The following is a 9,562-nucleotide window of genomic DNA, read 5'->3' as shown; positions in this document are numbered from 1 at the left end:
CTTGTTTTATTTATTTAGAATACAAAACTTATTAGAGCAACCATCAAACCTTATTATTATCATTTATTTATTTCAATATCGAGGCTTCGATAGGGAAATGTTTTATTTATCATGTCAAATTGATTTACAGTAAAACCCCCCCGTTTTATGTTTTTCAAGAGATCAACAACAAAAAAGTGAGAACTAAGAAAACTTTAAAGTGAGGAAATGAAAAATGTATGAAAAAATGAAATTTCATTAAAATATAATTATTGCATAAGACTTCATAAATATACTGCAGAAAAATTGTAAGAACCGTCATTATTGGGGATTATTCATATTTACCAATGATATAATTTAAAATATTTTGTATTTTTTCAAACAATACTGCAATGTTATTTTCTTACTGAATTAAAAAAAATATACGTATTAATAATTTTATCTAGGTAACCTTATAAACACGAAAAGAAAAATTTGAATTCGCATAAAATTTGATTTTTTCCCTAAATATTGGGAAATTTTATTTATATGATATTACTTTTTTTTAGTATGGCACCACAAAATTTCAACTGTCATTTACATCGCGGACTGTTTCACACTTTTATGATAACTATTTAAACTATCTTATTTTCGCATTATGTGTGTATAACATCAAATGATATTTCTATTGTCAATTTTTTAACTTTCTGCATCGTAATTTATTGATGTAAAGACTACTCTTCCTAAACATGCCGTCAACTGCATGTCACTATTTAGTAAAATGACAAAATAAGACACTTAAACAAAATGGTCAATGACACTGTACCTACTTTGAATTAAGTTTGAGACAATAATTTACACATTTTTCTATTTACCTCGATTTTATTCTCAATTCACGCGGCGGTGCGCGGCTCCTCTTTTGACAGATTGAATGAGTTATGAAAAAATGGGACGTAAAACTGCAGTTATGAAAAACATCAATAGGGGAATATTTGAATGAGAATGTATGGAAAAAAATAGGACCTAAATATTTCGGTGTAAAAAGCGGGAAAATATAAAATTGAGGAATGTAAAAACGAGGTTTTACTGTAATTTCTATTGTTTATTTTTAAAGTTTGTTTTCACAGAAATCCTTTACTTTTACAGTTACTCCTCCGCTCGTGTTTCCTTAGCTCAATAAAAAATATACCCACACTAAATTTCCAGTTTCAACCCGGATGGGTTGTGGTTCTGTTTGGTTTTTAGTATAACAACAAATGTGTAATGGCAGGTTTTTTAACTTCTACTTGGTTTCTAACGTGGTTGATAGCCGTAGAATGGTTTTGGTCCGCATGGGCGACTATTAGCCAGTGGCGTATTATTAGTCCAAGGTATTTTATTTAAAGTCTTCATTTCTGAGCGTTGTCTAACTGTGACATGCAATTTGTATCCATATTTTTATAAATTACATTCAGAATCATTATATTATGAAGGGGTTTACCTTGACATTCTTTTTTCTTTATTAGGGCCTCTACCGAAACACAATCACATCCGCCTAAAACAAGTTATAGGGATTTACAAATTATAATAAACATAACAAAAACGGAAACAAATAAAAATATCAGTACAAACAATAGACAACAAAAATAAATGTACTAGAATAACATGAAATGACAATTGTAATGATAAAAATTTGACTAATCTAAGTAAACAATATTTTGAGTATGTCCAAATGCTTACAAACTGGCTGGATTTTCTCCCTAGGGAGTTGTTCATATTTAAATTTGTTGCAACAGAGGGAAAACATTTTTGAGAAGGGAATATGGGAGTCGAGGCATTTACAGGGCTCATTACCCGTCATTGGTTGGTTTAAGTGGCCACTTTACACACTGTGTAACATTTACCATTCCACCCATGTTTGAACATCCATATTTCCTCAACTCTTCCATGTGTTGACTGAATGTTACAGTGTGTAAAGTGGCAACTTAAACCAGCTAATGACAGGTCATACGCCCTGTAAATTCCTAGACTCCCATATTCCCTTCTCAAAAATGTTTTCACTCTCTGTAGCAACAAATTTAAATATAAATTAAGTTTCAACATATATTCAAATAGGCACCAACAGAAAAAACCCACCAAAAACCTGATTGCGCCTGGTAAACAGAAAAGTGATACTAACAGTAAAATACATATAGGACTAGAAAAATTACTCCGAACTTTATTGTAAAAAATAAAGAAATAATTTGAACATATTATTTCAATTGAACAAATTTTTTGTTTTTTAGTTTTCAAAAGTTTTAATAAATATATCTGTAAATACCCTGAAATATAAAACAAGAGAAATATAAATATAAAAAAAGGATCATTTAGAATGTTAATTTATTATTTAAAAGTAACAGTAAAAGATTTTAGTTGGTGTATTGAGAAATTGAGTCTTATTTCAGCTCTTCTGAACATTTTTTAAAATTGCAGATGGTCCCTTTTGCCATCTGACTACCGAAATATTACTTATAGCAATTTGTTTGCAGCAGTTGAGCAGTTTGAACACAAAGCATATAGACATAATTGATCAATAAACTATTTGTACCAGAAAGAATTTGATACACATGATTAAGGTTGTAAAAAACGTCATTAAAACATTAAATAATTTTTTCCCCCCCCTGTCATTTAAGGACAAAAAAAAAATGAGATTTAGATCTCCAGCGCCTCCACATTTGCACGCATTGGAGTCTGATTTGAAACAAATGGGCTGGAGTGCACCAAGTGGCCAGACTTGATACGGGCAAACAGTTACAATCCTAGACCTATTTAGTTCACACGTGCAATAGCAATAATACTAAGTTTACCTCTATTAGAATGAATAGATTTTCCTCTTTCGACATCTGTGAATTTAGTCAAAGCTCATTTTAATTTAGTTGCAAATTTAGTGAAGATTTTAACCATTTCCCCATTACAAGTTAATGTATCGTGAAATCCAAAATCCAAAGATGTGTATTGAAATCTCAAGAGTAATAATGCGTGAACTTATAGAGAAGCCCTATCACTATGTTTCATAGAACGCAAGCGATATTGGTTTGTTGTTTAGCAACAAATTGGTGGCCACTTTGTTTTTTTTGACAACATAAACATAACGGTTCGATCGGATGCTTTTGAAGCTGAGCTTAGCTTTGTTTGTAAATAACTTGGATATTTACGGTACAATAAATAAAAATCGACTATGGTGAATTGCGGTATGTTTGGCTGCAGCAGTAGGAGCGTTAAAGGAGACAGTTTTCACAGGTAATTGATTTCGAATATTTTCCCATGATTTACATTGATTTTTGGCATTTATTGTCCAGACACGTGTATTATGTTGCTTAAAAACTTTCCTTATATCAACATATTTACTTCAGATACTATTTTTTCTCAATTTAGGAGATACATTTGTGAATTAAAATATGTTTACTGTTGATAATGACAGTTGATTACGGACAATATGTCGGGGCCGCACTAGGCATCTAAAGGCCATATAAAATTTGAGTTTTTATCGAGTAGAGGTCGATTCAAATTTTGCTCGAAAATAACAATGTTAAACTTGAATTCGCATCTAAAATGACGTGTCCAAATGTCTGGCCGCTACGACTCGCCATTTCGGAGATGTGACGAACAAACAAAGTTTGAGTTTTTATCAACTAGAGGTCGATTCAAATTTTGCTCGAAAATAACAATGTTAACCTTGAAATCGCATCTAAAATGACGTGTCCAAATTTCAGGCCGCTACGACTCACCATTTCGGAGATGTGATGGACAAACAAACAAACTCAACACAGGACTTTGGTTCTATAGAGTTGGGATTTATGCCTCAATAAATGTAACATAAGTATATTGTGAATAAAATGAATAAATAAATAAAAAAATAAGCACACATGTATTTTCAGTTTTATAAAATAAATATAGGCGAATTATAGAAAAATAAATTGGAATAACCCTGCAATAATAAATACATAGGTACATATTTAAGTATTTACAATGCAAATTAATATCCATTTAGAAATTTTCGACCTGAGTACGGCCCATTGTTTTGCTGCGAACTGTAGCGAACTTAATATCTAATAGTCATAGAAAGGTTTTCCTACGTTTGGGCTCCTCTATAGCTTGGCGCATTATTACTCTGAGATTGAAATACATATTGTATTATCAAAAATTTTATATTTGAAACACCAACTTTATTTATGGTTATTCATTTTAAAAACAACTATGTTTTTAACAGCTAATTTTTTCTACCGACCGGTTTCAAAGCTATACAAGGTATACTTAACTAAAAAATTCTATCCTATTTTATTTTGTCTAGTTTTGAAGATCGTATCCATCTCAGATCACGCTTCCCATCCTTACAAGACAAAAATACTTGATTTATTAGCTCCATACGCAGCATAATATCGAGTTAAAATCGATAAAATAAAATAGGATAGAATTCATTAGTTAAGTATATCTTGATAATGAAACTTGTATAGCTTTGAAACAGGTCGGCAGAAAAATATAAAATATGTGGTTAAATACAAAACTGTTTGTATTTATTATTTATTTATTTATTTTTATTTTATTTTATTCAGAAAACATACAGTCATACAAAATAAGTATTAAAAACAACAATTTTTTAACATAAAAAGACCAATTAAGTTTTCATAAATTAAAAAGATATAAACATTAAATGTGACAAAGAAATAAAAAATAAATAAGAATTTTAAGTGAGAAAAGAATAATTGTTGACATTTGCGTTTTCCATGGAGGTAATAAATTAAAATAAATAAATATACCGAATGTACACTCCGAGCCATCCACGCACACACATGAACGCACATATAAAACATACACAAACATATACATTATATGCGGCACATATACATAGCATAAACCACTCAAGATGCACATTCAGCAACTATCCTAAATAATCGATCCCATGAAGAAATTTTCTGTACAAATGCAACGTGCTGTTAAAAATGTCTACATCAATACTGAGTCCGTTATAATTATATTATGTTATCATTTCATTAGAATACATATTTTTACGAAAGTACAAACAATTTTATCAAATAAGTAGATAAGACCGAGAAGAAGCGGAAGAGAACTTGAGACGTCACACGCGGAGTAATTTCAGAAAATAAAAACTTGAAAAAATCATATCGCTGAAATACGCTACTAAAAAAATTATTTTTTGACTTAGTTTAATAGTCTATATAAAAAAACCACTGAACTTTTATCTATTCACATAAATGGACGCTGGCAAAGCTCGCTTGGTGGCACTTCACTCGTACAATGTTATTTGTGTAATTACTTAACAAAGGAGACCCTACACAAAAGAGATATATCTCAGTTTTTATGTCATTCGAAATGTAAAAAAATACGTAATTTTTATATTCAATATCACTGGCTAACATATAAATATATTGCCTTGTGTTTTTCTTCAGACGAAGTTTTGCGATAATCATGGCCGGCCGCACTTGTAAAGCAGCAGTAAAAATATCCGATCTCATTACTCGATACTGTGATCTATAGTCCTTAAAATGTAACATGATTAGAATGACAGTTGTCAGAAAAAGTGACGACATAACTTTGTAGTAACGTCAAAGGAGTTATTTATCGAAAAATCATTTGTATCTGGCGTGATAATTTATTTCTTGAATACAATGCTTGAAACATAAATTAACATTAATATATAAAATCAGCTTTAAAACTAAAAGAAAACTAAAATAAACCTTATTATTAACGACGTTCTTACAAGGTTACATCATTTTGCAAAAACTTTAGAGATGGGACAAATTGATTAATGTAAATTGATCGAATAAAAAAATAATTCACTTGATGTTGTTCATGAAAAAAGTATAAATGTCTCAATGAATAATTGTGTTAAACACACTATAATAGGCTTGTATTTGCGTTTTTTATATTAATTTTCAGAAACAGAGTTTCATGATTGCATGAAATAACTGATAAAATCGATTTGATCAGTGATCAGCAATTTCCCATCACTAATGAAATTAGTTTGACAGCTGTCATTCAAATCAAGCTATATTTTAATAACTATAGATGCAACATAATACTTGTGCTGTCCTACTCATACTCCTTTAATTGGAGCGAGAACACTGCTTTTAGGGGTCAGGCGGAATGAAGATGCAAAATACAATCTCGGCACGTTGCTACAAAAACATATTACACTTATGCTAAATGCAAATATTGAGGAAAAAAATGCTATTAAAGTATATTACTATACTGCTATCATGGGAAAAGAACATTAGGAAGTTGTGCTAATGTAAACAGTGCTATATACTCGTATGTATTACCTCCGGTGCTACTGTGAACCGCTCTTGTAGCCGTATCAATTTAGGGATATTTATTTATTCCATGCGACTAATTTTTGCTTCATATATGGCCACACTGATGATTAAACATAAAAAAAATATGAACACGAGAAATCAAACATTATTGCGACCTTAAGCATTACCCAAAACACTTAGTAAGGTTGAATTTACCAAACCGTAATAGTTTTAATTTCCGTTTTTTTAAGCAGTTTCATACACCGTTTGACGTTTAATCGTCAGTGTGGCCATTATATGAAGCAAAGTTTCGTCGCATTAAAAAAATTGAAATCTTCAAACTAATCACTCTCTAGGGGGTAGAGAAGATTCAGAATACCACCGTAGGATTTAGGTAGTTGAGGGTTGGTTGGAGCTTCTACCCCAGTTAGAGATTGACAGAGAAGACACCAGGTTGCTATTTGATGTTTATTTATTACATATCGAATAAGATACGGCATGTGATTTAATTTTTCTTTTCAAAATTCTCAATAATATAGCTGATTCGCCGTAACTTTTACAAAATATTGGTTTCCGTTGTCCTCTTTGCTATACTAGAATAAACTCCCCTTTTTATGTACTAACTTGTAAAAACAATTATACCTCGAATTCATTCATTAGACGTACCTGTAGAAATTATAATGGACTCAATATTGATGTAGACATTTTTAACTGCACGTTGCATTTGTACAGAAAATTTCTTCATGGGGTCGATTATTTGAGATAGTTGCTGAATGTGCATCTTGAGTGGTTTATGCTATGTATATGTGCCGCATGTAATGTATATGTTTGTGTATGTTTTATATGTGCGTTCATGTGTGTGCGTGGATGGCTCGGAGTGTGCATTCGGTATTTTTATTTATTTTAATTTATTACCTCCATGGAAAACGCAAATGTCAACAATTATTATTTTCTCACTTGAAATTCTTTTTTATTCTTTTTTTGTCACATTTAATGTTTATATCTTTTGCATAATTTATAAAAACTTAATTGGTCTTTTTATGTTAAAAAAATGTTATTTTTAATACTTCTTATGTATGACTGTATGTTTTTCTGAATAAAATAAAAAAAAAAAAAAATACCGCACTTGGTTTTGTAGTACGGGCGTAGCGGCGATGATGGGTTGAAGGGGCTGCACTTGAACTACGTGCTAGAACTGAGTGACGTCGAGCTGGACTGACTGACTGAACTGAACTTGTTGAGCTGACTTACTGGCGTTGGCACGCCTTGAGGTCTCTTTATAGGCGACGTTCCTTTGTAGTTTATTTATTCATGGTAGGGACGATGTGAATGTACTGCAGAACGATGATCCCGATTTCATGTCCAATACTGATAGAGTTGCATTATATGTGATATTGGATTCTACAGAAAATGATGACATTGCTTTCTTCGGTCATCACACTATTTCAGGCGAAACGTGTGTCATCGATTATGGACTATCATCCTCACACCATCACCGGGAGGGGTTTGAGCTGCAAACGCCTTGATTTTTTTCTTTGTTGTATTATTTTTTTAACTCTTAAAAGACTGTGGTAAATAATTCCTTTGCGCGCGGTGATGTAATATCGTGTTACCACAAGTAAAAGACGGAAAGTTCAGACATTAAAAAAAAAAGAAAAATATGGAGACAAACTGTTAGGTAAGTATTTTCTTTTCCATAATTTATGCAAATAAACGTATAGTTTAGCCCTGTTATAGCAAAATAAATTTAAAATCATAAATATGCCGCTCATGTTACGCGCGTGCGTCCCCCATCATTGTCATCAACCGACTGAAGACTAATATAAATCTGCTAGACGATATCCACCGAAGAACAGCGTCTCTGTCTTCCTTGTTATGACTTCTATCTTCGTGCTCTCTCTTGTATAAGGTATCTGTATAGATGTGTCGCTGAATAGCGGACATTCATTCTTCGCGTAGGAGGATAAATATTTTTTGTATTAACATTTAGCATAATTATACAAATTTTACTTTTCAAATCGGGTGTGAAAATGTCCATTTGAAGATTACAAAAAATACGAATCCATCATTTAAAAAAGGTAGAGAGATATATCAAGTCATGTGTCCTATGTTGACTAGTGTGACATCACGTGTGGTTACGATGTCACATGAGTCATAGAACTCTACATAGAATAAAAAACTTGATTATATCTGTCTTATTTTTTTGACTAATGAAGTGTTTTGCTATGACAGGCCAATATTATATATACACATATGATTTACATATATAATAAAGAAATTTTGGAACAGTACATAAATACGTTAAATTTTTGTTTTTAAATACCTGTATCACAAAACATCTCGTCTTTTGCTTAATAAAACATGATGTTACATCACCGTTTGCAGAGGGATTTTTGAGCACATTTTAAGAGTTAATGATCTTTTCTTTTACCAGTACACTATTCGTCCCCCTCAACATAGGACTTTAATCTTATGGAGTTGAGACTTGTGTCCATCTAAATGTAAATAAGTCAATATTGTTGAAGAATAATGTAATTATTACAAAAGGTTTTATCTGCTTCGAAAGGTTTAAAAAATATTATTGCGGGATTAAAATATGTTTTATTTTAGTGATAAAAATGGATTACTTTTCAAATATTTGGATATTAAAGTTTTCCTGATAAGTAAATGACTTACACATTTTTTGGGCTTTATAAACGTTCTTCGGTTTTATTGAGGACAATCAATACAGACATGTGTCTTCTAGGATATATTGTCGTATGTGCCATTATTTTGAGGTAAGTAAAAAAGTTATTATAATAAATGCGAAGACCTAGAAAAAGGAGATAAAGATAACAATTTTTTTTGACGTTTAATAAAATAAAAATTGATAAAAATTTGATTTATAATAGCAGTCATATTGAAAAACAATAAAATGGTTTTAAAGGTAGGTATTCATCAATTATTTAAATTAAATGTTTTTAGATTTTTTCATGTAGGCGTTATCCCAATTCTATTTTAAAAGCTGTTTATATGAAACGAGTAGCAATGTTGATCAAATTGCTTACTTCCTCATTCCGTTTTGTTTGCCATCTACTACGCAGTATACATACATTGCCACTTATTCTATCTATCATGTATATGGGGTTTCGCCAGCAAAAATCAGATCTCGGAGATACTAGTTCTTCAGAACAGCTCTGAGAAACATTCTTGGACTGAAATGGGATTCCTATGTCTATGATATCTACCGACAGACAAAAATACTTCCTTTCAAGGTGATGTCACTGCATGACATATCCAATACTATTTTGAATATCATAAACTTTTCTGCTCACACAAATTTAAAATACACA

The sequence above is a fragment of the Micrasema longulum genome, unplaced genomic scaffold, assembly GCF_059751315.1.
Source record: "Micrasema longulum isolate JH-2025_06_02 unplaced genomic scaffold, ASM5975131v1 h1tg001139l, whole genome shotgun sequence".
In the NCBI taxonomy this organism is placed as follows: domain Eukaryota; kingdom Metazoa; phylum Arthropoda; class Insecta; order Trichoptera; family Brachycentridae; genus Micrasema; species Micrasema longulum.
Note: the sequence above shows the minus strand (reverse complement) of the source record.